Source organism: Lipophrys pholis, assembly GCF_963383615.2.
Source record: "Lipophrys pholis genome assembly, chromosome: 20".
Taxonomy (NCBI): Eukaryota; Metazoa; Chordata; class Actinopteri; order Blenniiformes; family Blenniidae; genus Lipophrys; species Lipophrys pholis.
Genome location: NC_137648.1, coordinates 24,374,105 through 24,395,183, shown reverse-complemented (window position 1 = coordinate 24,395,183; position 21,079 = coordinate 24,374,105).

Here is a 21,079-nt window from a genome sequence, read left to right as displayed (position 1 = left end):
GTGTTAGGAGGCTTCCTAAAGGAGTTAAGGAAAGGTGTTAGGAGACCTCCTAAAGGAGTTAGTGAAAGGTGTTAGGAGGCTTCTTAAAGGAGTTAGGAAAGGTGTTAGGAGGCTTCCTAAAGGAGTTAGTGAAAGGTGTTAGGAAGCTTCCTAAAGGAGTTAGTGAAAGGTGTTAGGAGACTTCCTAAAGGAGTTAAGGAAAGGTGTTAGGAGACTTCCTAAAGGAGTTAAGGAAAGGTGTTAGGAGGCTTCCTAAAGGAGTTAAGGAAAGGTGTTAGGAGGCTTCCTAAAGGAGTTAGTAAAGGTGTTAGGAGGCTTCCTAAAGGAGTTAGTGAAAGGTGTTAGGAGGCTTCCTAAAGGAGTTAGTGAAAGGTGTTAGGAGGCTTCCTAAAGGAGTTAGTGAAAGGTGTTAGGAGGCTTCCTAAAGGAGTTAGGAAAGGTGTTAGGAGGCTTCCTAAAGGAGTTAGTGAAAGGTGTTAGGAGACTTCCTAAAGGAGTTAAGGAAAGGTGTTAGGAGGCATCCTAAAGGAGTTAGTAAAGGAGTTAGGAGGCTTCCTAAAGGAGTTAGTGAAAGGTGTTAGGAGACTTCCTAAAGGAGTTAGTAAAGGTGTTAGGAGGCTTCCTAAAGGAGTTAGTGAAAGGTGTTAGGAGGTTTCCTAAAGGAGTTAGTGAAAGGTGTTAGGAGGCTTCCTAAAGGAGTTAGTGAAAGGTGTTAGGAGGCTTCCTAAAGGAGTTAGGAAAGGTGTTAGGAGGCTTCCTAAAGGAGTTAGTGAAAGGTGTTAGGAGACTTCCTAAAGGAGTTAAGGAAAGGTGTTAGGAGGCTTCCTAAAGGAGTTAGTAAAGGTGTTAGGAGGCTTCCTAAAGGAGTTAGTGAAAGGTGTTAGGAGGCTTCCTAAAGAAGTTAGTGAAAGGTGTTAGGAGACTTCCTAAAGGAGCTAGGAAAGGTGTTAGGAGGCTTCTTAAAGGAGTTAGGAAAGGTGTTAGGAGGTTTCCTAAAGGAGTTAGGAAAGGTGTTAGGAGGCTTCCTAAAGGAGTTAGTGAAAGGTGTTAGGAGACTTCCTAAAGGAGTTAAGGAAAGGTGTTTGGAGACTTCCTAAATCTTTAAATGTTGTCACCCAAAGGAATTGTGGGGGAACATGAGCTGGTCTCCTTTGGTAAAGGATCCATCAGTGGTTCCTAGGCTAAAGGAGGTTCTAAATGAAGCAACGAGCCTCCTTTCCTTTGCTTATTGAGAATTCAGATAAGGCTTTTCCACCAAAAAGAACCAGGTTCTAGTTCAGGCCGGTGCCAGAGCCAGTTCTTAAATGAGCACCACCAAAGAACCGGTTCTTTTTCCACCATTAGCGGAGCCAGTGAGAGGCACCCTGAGCGCAGCAGGAGTCGGACTATGACGCACAACTATAAAAGTTCAACACGCGAAAATCCAACCATCTCCGAGACGGACTCGCGTCAAGCAAGGCGCTCGACTTCGTGAGGAGGAACAAGGAGCTGGGCCCGGAACTCTCCGAACTCGCTGGTTACTTTTTCTTGTGTTTTTCCGTTTCTTCAACGGGACCCACACAGCTGCAAGCCAACTTCGTTCCCCTCCAGCCGTGCAGCTTCCCGGTACCTGCCAACCTGAAGCTCGCTTCTGCACCCATGCAAGACGCGCCAGGTTACTCGCAGTGCTTTTGCGGACCCCCCCGTGTTCCACGCTGCAACACGCAACTCAGGTCTTCCTGTCCCCGGGACACTAAAGACCTGCCCGCGGCTGCAAATCAAAGGATTTTCTCCGGCCCTCCTCCGTCTCCAAGCAGTTTATGCCTGCGTGTAGCTAGCCATCCACGCAACCACCGTACGCACGCACGAGCGTCCAGGAGCTATCCCGCAGCTATCAGAAGCTGAGACGGTCTGACCGGCTGACCCAGCTCCTGTTGATAACTGCTGGACTGTTAGCAGAACCTCTCCAGAACCCTTCTCTCCTTCTCTTTCTCTCTCTTTCATTAACCCCGTTCACGCGCATCCGCGGCCACTCGTCTTGTCGGGTCCAGATAAGCTCACACACGTAGCCACATTTAGCATCCGGACTGCTAACCTGTGCCACTAAACCCGCATTCGCACACCACCAGAGTTCTGGCTGGATGTTCCAGCATCCAGTTAGAACTCTGGCGCTCAGAACCGGGCCAACGAAATTGCCGGTTCGTTACAAGAGTGGGTGAGACCGCTTCGCTCCGAGACCCCCTCGTGCATGCATGCGTACAGGCGTCTTGTTTATCTGGTCACTAAGCAACCGCCACGGCCCCCAGAAAGAGCAAGTCAAACGCCCCTAGTGGTCATGTGGGTCATCGCAATCCCTCTTGATGCACACCTGGTGGACACATCAGGTCATTGCGCTCTCCCTCTGCGTGCTGCCGCACGCCCCTAGTGGTCGTCACGGTCACCACACTGAACCCAACAACTGCCTCCCTCTGGCGTCCGTTGGAGGTCATCACACCCACTCACATTGACCCGCCAATGTCTGCCTCCACCTGGTGGACGTTCGGAGTCATTACACCATCACCCTCATCACTCCAGACCACACACACACACACACACACACACACATTTAGATGTCGTTTGATACTTGAATGTGTTGATTTATGAAATGATTTCAGAATTATTTATGAATTAGTACATTTTTATTAATAAACACCTGTTAGCTGAATTGAACGATTCTTGGTGATTATTGTGTATTTATTGTTGACAATTCACTGGTTTGTAACAGTCTGTGCTCAGATCTCACACCTTCCCTTTTATTTAACATTGTTATATTTCACACAGAAATATTAACTAACTTTAATAAACCTTTTACAAACGAGACTGATAGTTTGGTATTAGCTATTTCCAGTTTATCTGGTGGTGCCCCGATTTATTATTAATAAATAACAAATTATTCAAATAAAAATGTTTTCATTAATACAATTTTTTGGATAATTTATTAACTTTTAAGTAATTACTCAATTACTTTAGGAGTTGTTAATGAGTAAATGACCGTTTACTTCCATTTATAATTAAAATTTTTCATCAATTACTTCCAGTGATTTATTACTTTCAGTAATCTATTACTTACAGTAATCTAACGCTAATAACCAACCATGAATCCCAACAATGTCTAATTCTCTAACTCTAATGGTAAGACACTGGATCCTTGAAGCAAAAAGCAGATGAGAAGTTGGATTTGGAAGCGAATGTGTCTTTATTCTGCAGCAGAGTGGTCAGATGTCCTCTCAGCTCTCTCTATATGGTCTTTATATGTGTTGTCTGTAGGTCTGTCTTCACCTTCTGTCCTCCTGTTCCTCAGGTCACTATCCTCATTCACACCTGAGATTTCAAACAACAGACATCTGCTCACTCTAGTGCTCTGTCCTTGAACCACCGACCAGCCATCATTGGTCGCCCCTCTCCTCTCTTTCCTCTCTTCCCCCTCGTCTCCTCTCTTCTCCCTCCTCACCTCTCTTCTCCCCTCCTCTCCTCTCCTCTCTTCCCCCCTCCTTTCTTCTCCCTCCTCTCCTCTCTTCTCCTCTCCTCTCTTCTCCCTCCCCTCCTCTCCTCACCTCTCTTCTCCCCTCCTCTCCTCTCCTCTCTTCCCCCCTCCTTTCTTCTCCCTCCTCTCCTCTCTTCTCCCTCCCCTCCTCTCCTCTCTTTCCTCTCTTCCCCCTCGTCTCCTCTCTTCTCCCTCCTCTCTTTCCTCTCCTCTCCTCTCTCCCCCCTCCTTTCTTCCCCCTCCTCTCCTCTCTCCTCTCTCCTCTCCTCTCTTCCCCCTCCCCTCCTTTCTTCCCCCTCCTCTCTTCTCCCTCCTCTCCTCTCCTCTCTTCCCCCTCCTCTCCTGTCTTCTCCCTCCTCTCTTCTCCCTCCTCTCCTCTCTTCTCCCTCCTCTCCTCTCTTCCCTCCTCCACCTCTCCTCTCCTCCCCCTCTCCTCTCTTCCCTCTTCTCTCCTCCCCCTCTCCCCCCTCCTCTCCTCTCTTCTCCCTCCTCTCCTCTCTTCCCCCTCATCTCTCTTCTCCCTCCTCTCCTCTCCTCTCCTCTCTTCTCCCTCCTCTCCTCTCCTTTCCTCTCCTCTCTTCCCCCTCCCTCCTCTCCTTTCCTCTCCTCTCCTCTCCTCTCTTCCCCCTCCTCTCCCCTCCTCTCCTCTCCTCTCCTCTCCTCTCCTCTCCTCTCTTCCCCCTCCTGTCCTCTCCTCTCCTCTCTTCCCCCTCATCTCGTCTCCTCTCCTCTCTTTCCCCCTTTCTTCCCCCCTAATCTCCTCTCTTCTCCCTCCTCTCCTCTCCTCTCTTCCCTCTTCTCTCTTCCCTCTTCTCTCCTCTCCTCCCCCTCTCCTCCCTCCTCTCCTCTCTTCTCCCTCCTCTCCTCTCTTCCCCCTCATCTCTCTTCTCCATCCTCTCCTCTCTTCCCCCTCATCTCTCTTCTCCCTCCTCTCCTCTCCTCTCCTCTCCTCCCCCTCTCATCTCTTCTCCCTCCTCTCCTCTCCTTTCCTCTCCTCTCCTCTCTTCCCCCTCCCTCCTCTCCTTTCCTCTCCTCTCCTCTCCTCTCTTCCCCCTCCTCTCCTCTCCTCTCTTCCCCCTCCTCTCCTCTCCTCTCCTCTCCTCTCCTCTCTTCCCCCTCCCCTCCTCTCCTTTCCTCTCCTCTCCTCTCCTCTCTTCCCCCTCCCCTCCTCTCCTTTCCTCTCCTCTCCTCTCCTCTCCTCTCTTCCTCTCCTCTCCTCTCCTCTCTTCTCCCTCCTCTCCTCTCTTCCCCTCCTCTCCTCTCCTCTCCTCTACTCTCCTCTCCTCTCCTCTCTTCCCCCTCCTCTCCTCTCCTCTCCTCTCCTCTCCTCTCCTCTCCTCTCCCCTCTTCCCCCTCCTCTCCTCTCCTCTCCTCTCCTCTCTTCCCCCTCCTCTCCTCTCCTCTCTTCCCCCTCCTCTCCTCTCTTCCCCCTCCTCTCCCCTCCTCTCCTTTCCTCTCCTCTCCTCTCTTCCTCTCCTCTCCTCTCTTCTCCCTCCTCTCCTCTCTTCCCCCTCCTCTCCTCTCCTCTACTCTCCTCTCCTCTCCTCTCTTCTCCCTCCTCTCCTCTCTTCCCCCTCCTCTCCTCTACTCTCCTCTCCTCTCTTCCCCCTCCTCTCCTCTCCTCTCCCCTCTTCCCCCTCCTCTCCTCTCCTCTCCTCTCCTCCCCCTCTCCCCCCTCCTCTCCTCTCTTCTCCCTCCTCTCCTCTCTTCCCCCTCATCTCTCTTCTCCCTCCTCTCCTCTCCTCTCCTCTCTTCCCCCTCCTCTCCTCTCCTCTCCTCTCCTCTCCCCTCTTCCCCCTCCTCTCCTCTCCTCTCCTCTCCTCTCTTCCCCCCCCTCTCCTCTCTTCTCCCTCCTCTCCTTTCCTCTCCTCTCTTCCCCCTCCCTCCTCTCCTTTCCTCTCCTCTCCTCTCTTCCCCCTCCTCTCCCCTCCCCTCCTCTCCTCTCCTCTCCTCTCTTCCCCCTCCTGTCCTCTCCTCTCCTCTCCTCTCCTCTCTTCCCCCTCATCTCGTCTCCTCTCTTCTCCCTCCTCTCCTCTCCTCTCTTCCCTCTTCTCTCTTCCCTCTTCTCTCCTCTCCTCCCCCTCTCCTCCCTCCTCTCCTCTCTTCTCCCTCCTCTACTCTCTTCCCCCTCATCTCTCTTCTCCCTCCTCTCCTCTCTTCCCCCTCATCTCTCTTCTCCCTCCTCTCCTCTCCTCTCCTCTCCTCCCCCTCTCCTCTCTTCTCCCTCCTCTCCTCTCCTTTCCTCTCCTCTCCTCTCTTCCCCCTCCCTCCTCTCCTTTCCTCTCCTCTCCTCTCCTCTCTTCCCCCTCCTCTCCCCTCCTCTCCTCTCCTCTCCTCTCTTCCCCCTCCTCTCCTCTCCTCTCCTCTCTTCCCCCTCCCCTCCTCTCCTTTCCTCTCCTCTCCTCTCTTCCCCCTCCTCTCCTCTCCTCTCTTCCCCCTCCCCTCCTCTCCTTTCCTCTCCTCTCCTCTCCTCTCCTCTCCTCTCTTCCTCTCCTCTCCTCTCCTCTCTTCTCCCTCCTCTCCTCTCTTCCCCTCCTCTCCTCTCCTCTCCTCTACTCTCCTCTCCTCTCTTCCCCCTCCTCTCCTCTCCTCTCCTCTCCTCTCCTCTCCTCTCTTCCCCCTCCTCTCCTCTCCTCTCCTCTCCTCTCCTCTCCTCTCCTCTCCTCTCCTCTCCTCTCCTCTCCTCTCCTCTCCTCTCCTCTCTTCCCCCTCCTCTCTCCTCTCCTCTCCTCTCCTCTCTTCCCCCTCCTCTCCTCTCCTCTCCTCTCCTCTCCTCTCTTCCCTCTCCTCTCCTCTCCTCTCCTCTCCTCTCTTCTCCCTCCTCTCCTCTCTTCCCCCTCCCCTCCTCTCCTCTCCTCTCCTCTCTTCCCCCTCCTCTCCTCTCCTCTCCTCTCCTCTCCTCTCCTCTCCTCTCCTCTCCTCTCCTCTCCTCTCTTCCCCCTCCCCTCCTCTGTCCAGCACACTGGGGGGATGTTGAAGTGTCGGGTGCAGTGAAGGAGCTCTGATCAGTTCAGCAGCCCCAGCTGGTTTCTCTTGACTTGGACTACTGTGCACCACAGCTCCTGGTCGCTCTCAGCAGCGCCCCCCACAGCCTCTCTCTCCACCGCCAGCTCCAGGGCCTCTTGCAACCTGGCTGGTTCGTTCTGCACAATAGTGGGCATGTGGGCATAAGTTTTGCTTGCCAGAGTCTCCATGTCATTGGCCAGTACACAGAGCGGCTCCCCTGGCCTCCTCTGTCTGTTCGTCAGCTCCGCACACAGGACGCCAGGCTGGTTACACTGTCCGAACCGTCGCTGGAGAGCTTCAACTAAAGCCCCATCATCCTCTCTCTCAGCCGTGCTCAGCTGCAGCAAGCACGTCAGGGCCTCATCGGTAAACCAGTTCGCAGTCCGGGCCAGAAGTTCAAATTGGGCATGAAACGCCTCCCAGTCTGCCTTATCGGAGTTCTTCGGGGTCTTCACACACGGTTGATCACACTGGGTGCCGCCATCTTCGATTGCATCCGGTCCCGCAAAACTTCTGGCTGCGGCCGCGCCCTCGGTGCTGGATCCGGCTTCCGTCGCTAGCCTCCTGTCCGTCTGTCTCGCGCGCTCAGCAGCACAGTCAAAGTCCACCGCATGCACCGGCTTGTCAGAGTAGTCACTGTCCATTACCTCTGCCTTGACTTTGGACCAGTTCCGCTCTGGTCACAGTCAGCCATCATTGTCCCAGACGAGTGGAATTAGCCGCTCCTAAGCTAGCTCAGCGCAGAAAGTTCGGTTTTCATTTCTGACACTAATGTAACGTCCGCCCAGACGTTGTAAGCACGACAAGGTGGCTCGTTCACCAGCTTTGTTGCCTGGTCACTGTTGGCCGTGACCACGCCCTAATCAGAACAGGGAAATAGCAGTTTTTCAGCAGGTACTAGCGCTCCGCTCACTCATTAGCGGTCTCTTCCTCCGCGCCACCCGGGCTCCTCCCTCCTGCTCCTCATCCAGCTCTCCAGGATGCATTCACTGACTCCTCCAACAGTTGGAATTACGAACATCAAGAGCACTTAACAACATGAACCCCACACACATGAACTGTTACACTTTGGTTCAATGTTGGCGGGGTTGTGTTTGACCCAGACAAGAACACGGAAGCAGCTGGCAGCGGCCATCTTTACCCGGCTGCAACTCTGCGACACACTCTGAGTTCTCTGTGACACAGGGAAAACTTTCTTCTTGAGAACAGTAGCGTCCAGCAAACCAGTCCTGCCCCTGGACCAGGTGACCAGGAAGACTCAACAGGTGGTCTGGAACCGGGACCATGGTACTGCACCAAGTGTGCGGTCTGCTGTAGTGGAATGTTCCACTGCACACACACACTCTGCTGCAGGAATGCAGCAGTCTGCTTGAGCTTCACATCATCCCTTTGAGGGCCCTTGTGGTTGCCGTGGTTACCAGGCTGTTTGGACTCTATAATTGAATCTGCACTGTGCCGTCATGCACAAGGAATGGTTATTGGCCGGTGGTGTGGGCGGCGGGGGTGGGGAGTGGGGGAGGGTGGGGGTGGGGGGGGGGAGTGGTGGGGTTGGAATGCCATTACATTCCCATGAAACTCATTGGCTGCAACTCTGTGACCCTCAGTGACTGACTGCTGGAGAACAACAGACGCTCTGTGTGTGTGTGTGTGTGTGTGTGTGTGTGTGTGTGTGTGTGTGTGTGTGTGTGTGTGTGTGTGTGTGTGTGTGTGTGTGTGTGTGTGTGTGTGTGTGTGTGTGTGTGTGTGTGTGTGTGTGTGTGTGTTTGTCAGGAGTCAGGTTCACCTGGACAATCTATCACAGGACACAAACAAAAGTTGTTATATACACATTGAGAACTTCTTGGCGTTTCTACACTGAGACGGGTGGAGGAGACAGACAGGTGAAAGCTCCTCATGGTGGTGAGACGGGTGGAGGAGACAGACAGGTGAAAGCTCCTCATGGTGGTGAGACGGGTGGAGGAGACAGACAGATCTGGGAGGGCAGGTTGAACAGCGTTGGAGGCGAAGAGGAGGATTTAGAATTGAAGGTGGAACTGAACTGAAAGCCAGTGAAGCAGATGGAAGACTGGAGTGATTTGGTGGGTGGAGATGGTGATGGAGGACTGGAGTGATTTGGTGGGTGGAGATGGTGATGGAGGACTGGAGTGATTTGGTGGGTAGCGATGGTGATGGAGGACTGGAACTCTCTCCACTTCCTGTCTGGATTACTGTAGCTCTTTCCACCTCTTGTCTGGATTATTGGTAACTCTCTCCACTTCCTGTTTTGATTTAATAAATCAAACAGGAAGTGGAGAGAGTTACAATAATCCAGACAAGAGGTGGAAAGAGCTACAGTAATCCAGACAGGAAGTGGAGAGAGTTACAGTAAACCAGACAAGAAGTGGAGAGAGTTACAATAATCCAGACAAGAGGTGGAAAGAGCTACAGTAATCCAGACAAGAAGTGGAGAGAGTTACAATAATCCAGAAAGGAAGAAGAGAGGGTTACAGTAATGCAGACAGGAAGTGGAGAGAGTTATGATAATCCAGGCAGGAAGTGGCGAGAGTTACAGTAATCCAAACAGGAAGTGGAGAGAGTTACAGTAGTCCAGACAGGAAGTAGAGAGCGTTACAGTAATCCAAACAGGAAGTGGAGAGCGTTACAATAATCCGGACAGGAAGTGGAGAGCGTTACAGTAATCCAGACAGGAAGTGGAGAGCGTTATAATAATCCAGACAGGAAGTGGAGAGAGCTAAAGTAATCCAGACAGGAAGTGGAGAGCGTTATAATAATCCAGACAGGAAGTGGAGAGAGCTAAAGTAATCCAGACAGGAAGTAGAGAGCGTTACAATAATCCAGACAGGAAGTGGAGAGAGTTACAGCAATCCAGACAGGAAGTGGAGAGAGTTACAATAATCCAAACAGGAAGTGGAGAGAGTTACAATAATCCAGAAAGGAAGAAGAGAGGGTTACAATAATCCAGACAGGAAGTGGAGAGAGCTACAATAATCCAAACAGGAAGTGGAGAGAGTTACAGTAAACCAGACAAGAAGCGGAGAGAGTTACAATAATCCAGAAAGGAAGAAGAGAGGGTTACAGTAATGCAGACAGGAAGTGGAGAGAGTTATGATAATCCAGGCAGGAAGTGGCGAGAGTTACAGTAATCTAGACAGGAAGTGGAGAGCGTTACAATAATCCAGACAGGAAGTAGAGAGAGTTACAGCAATCCAGACAGGAAGTGGAGAGAGCTACAACCATAGACATAATATACGAGACGCCTCATTGCGTGTCGCTGCCTCCTGGAGATGACGTCGCAGTGCGACTCCATCTTGGATGGAGGTGGTGAGAGAGAGAGAGGGAGAGCGAGAGAGAGAGAGAGAGAGAGAGCGAGAGAGAGAGAGAGAGAGAGAGAGAGAGAGAGAGAGAGAGAGGAATAGAAGACAGACAGAAAGACAGATTGGGGGCGACACTCAAAACACTGGTTCAAGTAGGGTAGGTAGGGATAAAGAGAGAGTTAGGGTGGTAGGTAGAGCAGTGGAGATAGAGAGAGGCTGGTAAAGAGAAGACTTGGAGAGAGAGAAAGAAAGAGAAAGAGAGAGAAGTCGGGGCAGAACATAAAGGCAGAGAGAGTGGGGGCTGAAAGGTAGCGGGAGAGAGAGGTAGTGGGGGGGCAGGGAGAGAGAGGTAGTGGGGGGGGGCAGGGAGAGGTAGTGGGGGGGCAGGGAGAGAGAGGTAGTGGGGGGGGCAGGGAGAGGTAGTGGGGGGGCAGGGAGAGAGAGGTAGTGGGGGGGGAGGGAGAGAGAGGTAGTGGGGGGGCAGGGAGAGAGAGGTAGTGGGGGGGGCAGGGAGAGGTAGTGGGGGGGCAGGGAGAGAGAGGTAGTGGGGGGGCAGGGAGAGAGAGGTAGTGGGGGGGGCAGGGAGAGGTAGTGGGGGGGGCAGGGAGAGAGAGGTAGTGGGGGGGCAGGGAGAGAGAGGTAGTGGGGGGGCAGGGAGAGAGAGGGCTGGAGGGAGAGAAGGGGGGTAGAGAGAAAGCGAGGGGTGAAAGGCCGCTTGTAATCAGGTGAAACCAGCTGAAACCAAGTGAAACCAGGTGAAATCAGGTGAAACCAGCTTGTAACCAGGTGAAATCAGGTGAAATCAGGTGAAATCAGGTGAAACCAGCTTGTAACTTTGGTTCTATTTGGTGTCTGTTTCCCTTCACCCTGTTCCATTGCTGAGTGACACTGTGGGAGTTGAAGGGTTAATGCTATGACGCGAGCGCAGTTCCGTCTGTTCCATAAACGGCCACCAGAGGGTGACACAGTCACAGAAACACTGACTCTGACATGAACGTTGAACCAGCTGCAGTTTGGCGCCACTGCTCATCCCACAGATGCATGAGGGGAATGAGAAGGTTTCATCATGTTTGTGTACATCCCCCTGACTCACACACTCTTTGGAAACTGTGTGAACTTCTTCACTGCTCTGAAACTCCTCAGAATCTGTGACGCATGAAGACGTGGTGATATTCAGTCAGAAGGCTGTGGCACTACTTCTGAGAAGGTTTACAGTCATCATGACTTCAGCTGTAATGAGAGAGGAAGTAAATAGAACTGAGAAACAAAACAATGGATTTACACTATTTCTGCCTCAAAGTTATTGACTGAACTGTTTTATTATTTATTATTAACAAAATAACACATTACTGATATAGAAAAAACTGGGCATGCACTGAGACCGATACCAGGATGAGTTCCTAGACCGATATCAGCATGAGGCCTTAGACCGATACCAGGATGAGTTCCTAGACCGATACCAGGATGAGTTCCTAGATCGATATCAGCATGAGGCCTTAGACCGATACCAGGATGAGTTCCTAGACCGATATCAGCATGAGGACTTAGACCGATACCGTTGACATAGAGGCTGGTGGAGGTGACATAGCGTCAACACAGAGGCTGGTGGAGGTGACATAGCATTGATAGAGGCTGGTGGAGGTGACGTAGCATTGATAGAGGCTGGCTGACGTGACGTGGAGATGATAGAGACTGGTAGAGGTGACGTAGTGTTGATAGACTGGTGGAGGTGACGTAGCATTGATAGAGGCTGGCTGACGTGACGTGGAGATGATAGAGACTGGTAGAGGTGACGTAGTGTTGATAGACTGGTGGAGGTGACGTAGCATTGATAGAGACTGGTGGAGGTGACGTAGCATCAACACAGGGACTGATGGAGGTGACGTAGCATTGACAAGGGGGCAGGTGGAGGTGACGTAGCATTGATAGAGACTGGTTGACGTGACGTGGAGATGATAGAGACTGGTAGAGGTGACGTAGTGTTGATAGACTGGTGGAGGTGACGTAGCATTGATAGAGACTGGTGGAGGTGACGTAGTGTTGATAGAGACGGGTGGAGGTGACATATCGTTGATAGAGGCTGGTGGAGGTGATGTAGCATCGATAGAGGCTGTTGGAGGTGATGTAGCATTGATCGAGGCTGGTGGAGGTGACAAAGCATCAATAGAGACTGGTAAAGGTGACGTAGCATCGATAGAGGGTGGTAGAGATGAAGTAGTGTTGATAGAGACTGGTGGAGGTGACATCGTTGATAGAGACTGGTGGAGGTGACGTAGCGTTGATAGAGACTGATGGAGGTGACATCGTTGATAGAGGCTGGTGGAGGTGACATAGCATCGATCAAGGCTGGTGGAGGTGACGTAGCGTCAATAGAGGCTGGTGGTGGAGGAGGTTCACAGCAACACATAGCCTTCATGTATCATTGGCTTACGGAGTATGAATTTGTGGTATTTAATAAGTACTGGTAATAGTACTCGGTATTAGGAAAGGCATTACTGGTACTGACTGTGTGGATTACTCTGGAATGAAAGTGGTTTAGCACCTGGTTCTAATATCTGACGCCATGATAAATCCTTCCTCCAGGTCTTTGTTTCAACTTAACTACTAAACTTGGTTTCAGAAGAATCAAGAATCAAAATCAGAGGACAGACTGCTCCTCCTTCACTCTCCCTCACTTCCTCCACCATGTCACCACAGTCACCAGGTCACAAGGTCACCACAGATACCAGGTTACCATGGTCAGCAGGTCACCACAGTAACTAGGTCACCACATTCACCATGTCACCATGTCACCAGGTCACCACGGTCACCAGGTAACCACAGCCACCAGGTCACCACAGTTACCAGGTCACCACAGTCTCCAGGTCACCACAGTCACCAGGTCACCACAGTCACCAGATCACCACGGTCACCAGATCACCACAGCCACCAGGTCACCACAGTTACCAAGTCACCACAATCCCTAGGTCACCACGGTCACCACAGCCACCAGGTCATCACAGCCACCAGGTCACCACAGTCACCAGGTCAACACCGGGCCTCTGAAGAAAACATGTCAAACAGATATTTTACAAAACGCTGTGGAGGATTAAAGTATATTTGAACAAACTTAATAAAGCTGAAAAATAAAGAGTGGAAGACTTGAAATGAGTAAACTTGGTTTCAGAAGAATCAAGAATCAAAATCAGAGGACAAACTGCTCCTCCTTCACTCTCCCTCACTTCCTGTCTGCTGGGACTGTTTCTTCTTACAACACTGACGCTTGAACGTGAGCAAGAGGAGGAGGAGCAGCAGGAGGGAGTATCTATCTATCTATCATCTCAACAGGTCACCACAGTCACTTGGTCACCATGGTCACCAGCTCACCGGGTCATCCCAGTCACCAGGTCACCACATTCACCATGTCACCAGGTCACCAAGGTCATCAGGTCACCACATTCACCATGTCACCAGCTCACCATGGTCACCAGGTCACTACAGCCACTAGGTCACCCCAGTCACCAGGTCACCATGTCACCATGGTCACCAGATCACCACAGTCACCAAGTCACCGCGGTCACAATAGCCACCAGGTCACCACAATCACCATGTTACAAGCGCCCCAGAGTCACCAGTTCACCACAGTCACCAGATCAACCACGGTTGCCAGATCAGCACAGCCACCAGGTCACCACAGTCACCAGGTCACAAGAGTTACCAAGTCACCACAGTCTCTAGGTCACCACGGTCACTACAGCCACCAGGTCACCACAGATACCAGGTTACCACGTCACCACATAGACCAAGGTCACCAGGTCACTACAGCCACTAGGTCACCACAGCCACCAGGTCACCGAATCACCACAGCCACCAGGTCACCACAGTCATCCATGTTACTTGCTCCCTAGAGTCACCAGGTCACCACAGTCACCAGATCACCACGGTTATCAGATCAGCACAGCCACCAGGTCACAACAGTCACCTGGTCACCACAGTTACCAAGTCACCACAGTCACTAGGTCACAAGGTCACCACAGATACCAGGTTACCATGGTCATCAGGTCACCACATTCACCATGTCACCACAGTCACTAGGTCACCACATTCACCATGTCCCCAGGTCACCACGGTCACCAGGTCACCACAATCACCATTTCACCAGGTCACCAGGTAACCACAGCCACCAGGTCACCACAGTCACCGGATCACCACGGTCACCGGATCACCACAGCCACCAGGTCACCATAGTCACCAGGTCACCACAGATACCAAGTCACCACAGCCTCTAGGTTACCACGGTCACCACAGCCACCAGGTCATAAGGTCACCACAGACACCAGGTCTCTACAGTCACGAGGTCCCCACAGTCACCACATTCACCATTTGACCAGGTCACCACGGTCACCAGGTCACTACGGCCACCACGGTCACCACAGCCACCAGGTCACCATAGTCACCAGTTCACCACAGTCATCATGTCACTAGCACCCCACAGTCACCAGGTCACCACAGTCACCAGATTACCACGGTCACAGATCACCACAGTCACCAGGTCACCACAGTTACCAAGTCACCACAGTCTCCAGGTCACCACAGCCACCACAGCCACCACAGTCACCAGGTCACCACAGTTACCAGATCACCACAATCACCAGGTCACCACAGTTGCCAAGTCACCAAAGTCTCCAGGTCACCACGGCCACCACAGTCACCAGGTCACCACAGTAACCAGGTCACCACAGTCACCACAGTTACCAAGTCACCACAGTCTCCAGATCACCACGATCGCCAGATCACCACAGTCACCAGGTCACCACAGTTACCAAGTCACCACAGTCTCCAGGTCACCACGGTCACCACAGTCACCAGGTCACCACAGTCACCAGGTCACCACGGTCGCTAGATCACCACAGCCACCAGGTCATCACAGTTACCAAGTCACCACAATCCCTAGGTCACCACGGTCACCACAGCCACCAGGTCACCATAGTCACCAGTTCACCACAGTCATCATGTCACTAGCACCCCACAGTCACCAGGTCACCACAGTCACCAGATTACCATGGTCACAGATCACCACAGTCACCAGGTCACCACAGTTACCAAGTCACCACAGTCTCCAGGTCACCACAGCCACCACAGTCACCAGGTCACCACAGTTACCAGATCACCACAATCACCAGGTCACCACAGTTGCCAAGTCACCAAAGTCTCCAGGTCACCACGGCCACCACAGTCACCAGGTCATCACAGTCACCAGGTCACCACAGTCACCACAGTTACCAAGTCACCACAGTCTCCAGATCACCACGATCGCCAGATCACCACAGTCACCAGGTCACCACAGTTACCAAGTCACCACAGTCTCCAGGTCACCACGGTCACCACAGTCACCAGGTCACCACAGTCACCAGGTCACCACGGTCGCTAGATCACCACAGCCACCAGGTCATCACAGTTACCAAGTCACCACAATCCCTAGGTCACCACGGTCACCACAGCCACCAGGTCATCACAGTCACCAAGTCACCACAGTCACCAGGTCATCACAGTCACCAGGTCATCACCAGGCCTCTGAAGAAAACATGTCAAACAGATATTTTACAAAACGCTGTGGATTAAAATATATTTGAACAAACTTAATAAAGCTGAAAAATAAAGAGTGGAAGACTTGAAATGAGTCACTGGACGCTGCAATGAGAACCTCATTTCAACAGACTGAGCAGATTCAGCCAAAACAACAAGGTGTAGATCAGCTGGGGGTTTACTGTGACGTTTAATGTCATTACCAGTTATTCTTTGGTCACAAGGAACTTTTGGATTCTCCATGATGAAACTCTCCACTTTGATGACTTGGGTTCGCATGTTCTCCCTGTGTGTGTGTGTGTGTGTGTGTGTGTGTGTGTGTGTGTGTGTGTGTGTGTGTGTGTGTGTGTGTGTGTGTGTGTGTGTGTGTGTGTGTGTGTGTGTTTTCCTCCGACAGTCCAAAATCATGCCTGTGTGGTCAAGTAGTGACCCTGAATTACCCCTGAGTGTGAGTGTGTGTGTCCAGTAACAGACTGGCGACCTGTACAGGTGAACCTGCCCTCACCCGTCCAGGTGAACCTGTCCGTACTTGTCCAGGTGAACCTGTCCTCACCTGTCCAAATGAACCTGCCCTTACCTGTCCAGGTGTACCTGCTCTCGCCCACAGTGAGCTGTGATTGGTTGCGGCCCCCTCTTTTCTACATATAGAGATGGCTTTTCACTTTTAAAAATAAACAAAAATATTTTTTTGTTATGGGTGTCTAAACACACACACACACACACACACACACACACACACACACACACACACACACACACACACACACACACACACACACACACACACACACACACACACACACACACACACACACACACACACACACACACACACACACTCCTGTTCCAACATGTCTGCCTGCAGCTCATAGCTGAGTTAAGCGTTCTAGCAGCTGATTGAAGCTTGGTGGAGCTGAGGTGGAGTTGAGGTGGAGCTGAAGTTTAGCTGAGGTGGAGCTGAGATGGAGCGGAAGTGGAGCAGAAGTGGAGCTGAAGACGCGATGAGGTGGAGCTGAGGCGGTGCTGTGGCTCATCCAGGTAGAGAGCTGAGATGGAGCTGAGGTGGAGCTGAGGTGGAGCTGAGGTGGTGCTGTGGCTCATCCAGGTAGAGAGCTGAGGTGGAGCTGAGGTGGAGCTGAGGTGGAGCTGAGGTGGAGCTGAACAGGCACTGTGAAGGTGGAGAGAAGACAAGAATGTGGAGGCATGAACAGACCTGCAGTCTGAACTCAGATGACCTCAGCTGATAAACAGGAAGCTGCTCTCTTCAGACCACGCCTCCACCCACATCCACCTGCAGAGAAACTCCGTTTCACACGGATTCCTGGAAAACCTCCAGACGCCACAACAAGCAGGTGAGGAGGAAGAAGATCTCCTCATCAGTCTGTCCAACAACTTCAAACATTCTGCACCAACCCTCCAGAGAAAAGACAAGAGAAGACTGAACTGTTCTTTATTACATGTCTTCTAGTTGTCATAGTGCTTCGTCCCGCAGGTCAGACTCAGACGGTCTCTCCAGTTTTGTCTTGAGTTCAGACCAGGTCTTCACAGTGAGACTTTACATCATTCAGGTCAGGAGACAGAAGGTGAATAAAGTCTTCATCTTCTCTTCACTCATGGTCCATTGATCAATGAAAAGTTCAATTCCAGCAACTCAGAGGCTAGCTCTATGGTAGAACCAGCAACTCAGAGGCTAGCTCTATGGTAGAACCAGCAACTCAGAGGTTAGCTCTATGGTAGAACCAGCAACTCAGAGGTTAGCTCTATGGTAGAACCAGCAACTCAGAGGTTAGCTCTATGGTAGAACCACAACTCAGAGGTTAGCTCTATGGTAGAACCAGCAACTCAGAGGTTAGCTCTATGGTAGAACCACAACTCAGAGGTTAGCTCTATGGTAGAACCAGCAACTCAGAGGCTAGCTCTATGGTAGAACCAGCAACTCAGAGGTTAGCTCTATGGTAGAACCAGCAACTCAGAGGCTAGTTCTATGGTAGAACCAACAACTCAGAGGCTAGCTCTATGGTAGAACCAGCAACTCAGAGGTTAGCTCTATGGTAGAACCAGCAACTCAGAGGCTAGCTCTATGGTAGAACCAGCAACTCAGAGGTTAGCTCTATGGTAGAACCAGCAACTCAGAGGCTAGTTCTATGGTAGAACCAGCAACTCAGAGGCTAGCTCTATGGTAGAACCAGCAACTCAGAGGCTAGCTCTATGGTAGAACCAGCAACTCAGAGGTTAGCTCTATGGTAGAACCAGCAACTCAGAGGCTAGTTCTATGGTAGAACCAGCAACTCAGAGGCTAGCTCTATGGTAGAACCAGCAACTCAGAGGCTAGCTCTATGGTAGAACCAGCAACTCAGAGGAGTTTAGCTCTATGGTAGAACCAGCAACTCAGAGGAGTTTAGCTCTATGGTAGAACCAGCCTCTCAGAGGTTAGTTCTATGGGAGAATCAGCAACTCTGAACATTAAAGAACTGGAGAAACAACTGGAGAGGAAATGGCATCGAAATCAATTTGAAGTATTTTGAACAGCCTTGGGAGATAGTACCTCATATTCATTTAACTCTGAGCAGTAATGACTTCGTAAACCTCTTTAATGACAAAATTCTAACTATTAGGGATCATTATTCTCCAGAAAATCTCCTCTTCAGATTCTGGTTCCGCAGGTTTTTTCTGTGACGGGAGTTTTTGCTTTCCACTGTCTCTTCTACTTGCTCATGTGGATTTGTTGCTCAAGTCCCTTGAAATCACTGTGTTGCATTTGGTGAAATAGAATTAAAATAGAATTTTAATTGAATATCCGTGAGGAGAGGATGGACTGTCCAGGTGTACCTGTCCTCACCTGTCCAGTTGTCTCTGTCCTCAACTGTCCAGTTGTCTCTGTCCTCATCTGTCCAGTTGTCTCTGTCCTCACCTGTCACTACCATAAGCAACAACTCAACACCATCAGCAACAAGTCAACACCATCAGAAACAAGTCAACACCATCAGCAACAAGTCACCACCATCAGCAACAAGTCAACACCATCAGCAACAACTCAACACCATCAGAAACAAGTCAACACCATCAGCAACAAGTCACCACCATCAGCAACAAGTCAACACCATCAGCAACAACTCAACACCATCAGAAACAAGTCACCACCATGCTGCGTGGAGTGGTGTGAATGCTGCGTGGTATTGGAGCTGGAATCAGACCAGGTGATGGTGTGAATGACGCATGTAGCAGTGTGAATGCTGCGTGTAGCAGTGTGAATGCTGCGTGGTATGGGAGCTGGAGTCAGACCAGGTGATGTGTGAATGCTGCGTGTAGCAGTGTGAATGCTGTGTGCTATGGGAGCTGCAGTCAGACCAGGTGATGTGTGAATGCTGCGTGTAGCAGTGTGAATGCTGCGTGGTATGGGAGCTGGAGTCAGACCAGGTGGCGGTGTGAATGCTGCGTGGAGTGGTGTGAATGCTGCGTGTAGCGGTGTGAATGCTGGAGGCCAAACAGACAGACTGACAGAGAGCTCAGGGTGCGTCTTGTTTGCTGTAACGTCTCTTTAAGGTTCTTATCTTTATTGTTCATTGTTTGAACAGCGTGTGAAGTTGTGAAACTCACGGAGGTGTGTTGAAATGAAGACATGAAGGGAAGGTCAGTGACGGAGTTCAGGACTAGAACCTGCAGCATGAATGACAAGTCATTTTCCACAGTCAAGTTCCCACAGGCTCCAGCATGTGTTTGTCTGCTCCGGCTCGTCCTCGTTCCCCAGAGGGGAGAAGCCTGCTGCTCCTCAGCTGCACAAACACTCCAGCTTAACTTCTCACCTCTTCTGACCACCAGTCACATTCCACATGTCCTTGGGAGAGGCACCGATAGGGTCTGTTCACCACCATGTCAGTGGGAGAGGCACCGATAGGGTCTGTTCACCACCATGTCAGTGGGAGAGGCACTGATAGGGTCTGTTCACCACCATGTCAGTGGGAGAGGCACCGATAGGGTCTGTTCACCACCATGTCAGTGGGAGAGGCACCGATAGGGTCTGTTCACCACCATGTCAGTGGGAGAGGCACCAATAGGGTCTGTTCACCACCATGTCAGTGGGAGAGGCACCGATGTGGCACTGTGTGTGTGTGTGTGTGTGTGTGTGTGTGTGTGTGTGTGTGTGTGTGTGTGTGTGTGTGTGTGTACTTTCAGAAGTAAAACTAGTAAAAGCTTATATATGTTTTTTTTGGCAAATGTTTGTTTCATTTATTTTCTCTCAGCTGCTGAAACACTCAGTCCCTCCTCTCCAGGAATAAACTCAGCAGCAGGATACACACACACACACACACACACACACACACACACACACACACACACACACACACACACACACACACACACACACACACACACACACACACACACTCTTCCCCCCGACAGAGCTGTGTTGTTCCACATGTCTGATTTGTGATCCAGTATTGTGACCTCTGACCCCTGTGCCTCTGACCCCTGTACCTCTGACCCCTGTGCCTCTGACCCCTGTACCTCTGACCCCTGTACCTCTGACCCCTGTGACCTCTGACCCCTGTACCTCTAACCCCTGTACCTCTGACCTCTGTACCTCTGACCCCTGTACCTCTAACCCCTGTACCTCTGACCCCTGTACCTCTGACCCCTGTACCTCTGACCTCTGTACCTCTGACCCCTGTGACCTCTGACCCCTGTACCTCTAACCCCTGTACCTCTGACCTCTGTACCTCTGACCCCTGTACCTCTAACCCCTGTACCTCTGACCCCTGTACCTCTGACCTCTGTACCTCTGACCCCTGTGACCTCTGACCCCTGTACCGCTAACCCCTGTACCTCTGACCTCTGTACCTCTGACCCCTGTACCTCTAACCCCTGTACCTCTGACCCCTGTACCTCTGACCCCTGTGACCTCTGACCCCTGTACCTCTAACCCCTGTACCTCTGACCTCTGTACCTCTGACCCCTGTACCTCTAACCCCTGTACCTCTGACCCCTGTACCTCTGACCCCTGTGACCTCTGACCCCTGTACCTCTGACCCCTGTGACCTCTGACCCCTGTACCTCTGACCCCCGTGACCTCATTCCTTGCAGTTTGTCCGTTCACAGGTGAAGCAGAAAACAACAATGGTGCAGACATTCAGATCAACATGTTCATTCCAGTCCTCACTGAGTGGAGGTGTTCAAGAGGGGCGTTGGTTTTACACACCCTGAGACGCCTGAGAAGTGAGGACTTAACAGAACCACGTTCATAACTGTTCTATTCAGCATCTTCCTCCTCTAAGATAAAGATAGATTATATATTTATACATTTTCAATATATAATAAAATCGAATAAGAATAGTAAGATGAAGAATCATTATCATGATTCACAGAACATTTACAGGTACACCTTAAAAACTTTCATGTCAGAAAGTCAAACTCATATGATCTAGACTCATGACACACAGAGTGAAATATGTTTGATGATGACTTACAGAGTGAAAACCCAAAATTCAGTTTCTCAGAAAATGAGAATCTTGATGAAAAGTTGAGTTTTGTAAAGTCCTGGTGTCTCACCCTCACCAGCTGATGAAGTCCAAACCCCTACAAAGGTTCCCTGAGCCTTTAAATGGTCTCAGTCTGGGTCAGGAGGGGACACAATCATGGAGAAGACTGCTGACTGGACAGATGTCCAGAAGACAGTCATTGACACCGTCCACTA